Source organism: Morone saxatilis, unplaced genomic scaffold (genome assembly GCF_004916995.1).
Source record: "Morone saxatilis isolate NCDOM2014 unplaced genomic scaffold, NCSU_SB_2.0 Contig10, whole genome shotgun sequence".
Classification (NCBI taxonomy): Eukaryota; Metazoa; Chordata; class Actinopteri; family Moronidae; genus Morone; species Morone saxatilis.
In genome coordinates, this window is record NW_023339652.1 from 16,871,914 (window position 1) to 16,872,118 (window position 205).

Here is a 205-nt window from a genome sequence, read left to right on the forward strand (position 1 = left end):
CCCCCAATGAAGCTTAGGTGACCCACAGTTTGGGAAGCACTGCTCTAAGGCCCAGAATTTTCACTGTATATCCCCTTTCCCACATCTTCCTCCTCATCAATGTTCTTATTAAAACAGCCTCTTCTCTTCTGTAGCTATATTTTACATCAGCTTTTCTGTTTTGAATTGTTGTTCCAGGGTCATTGATAGTTTTTTTTTTTTTTTT

The 205-nt window shown here is 38.5% G+C and overlaps 1 protein-coding gene across 1 annotated transcript in view; it reads left to right on the forward strand.

Moving 5' to 3' along the window:
• psmc2 (proteasome 26S subunit, ATPase 2) overlaps positions 1-205 on the forward strand; it is a 4,646-nt gene that overhangs the window by 3,476 nt on the left and 965 nt on the right. The window lies entirely within an intron of this gene.